The following is a 398-nucleotide window of genomic DNA, read 5'->3' on the forward strand; positions in this document are numbered from 1 at the left end:
GAAAGACTAGAGATGTCTTCATAAAAATTAGAGATACCAAGGGAAAAATTCATGCAAAGATGGGCTCAATAAAGGACAGAAATGGTATGGACCTAACAGAAGCAGAAGATATTAAGAAGAGGTGGCAAGAATACACAGAAGAATTGTACAAAAAAGATCTTCATGACCCAGATAATCACGATGGTGTGATCACTCACCTAGAGCCAGACATCCTGGAATGTGAAGTCAGGTGGGCCTTAGAAAGCATCACTACGAACAAAGCTAGTGGAAGTGATGGAATTCCAGTTGAGCTATTTCAAATCCTGAAAGATGACGCTGTGGAAGTGCTGCACTCAATATGCCAGCAAATTTGGAAAACTCAGCAGTGGCCACAGGACTGGAAAAGGTCAGTTTTCATT

This window comes from Bison bison, unplaced genomic scaffold (genome assembly GCF_000754665.1).
Source record: "Bison bison bison isolate TAMUID 2011002044 unplaced genomic scaffold, Bison_UMD1.0 scf7180017864531, whole genome shotgun sequence".
In the NCBI taxonomy this organism is placed as follows: Eukaryota; Metazoa; Chordata; class Mammalia; order Artiodactyla; family Bovidae; genus Bison; species Bison bison.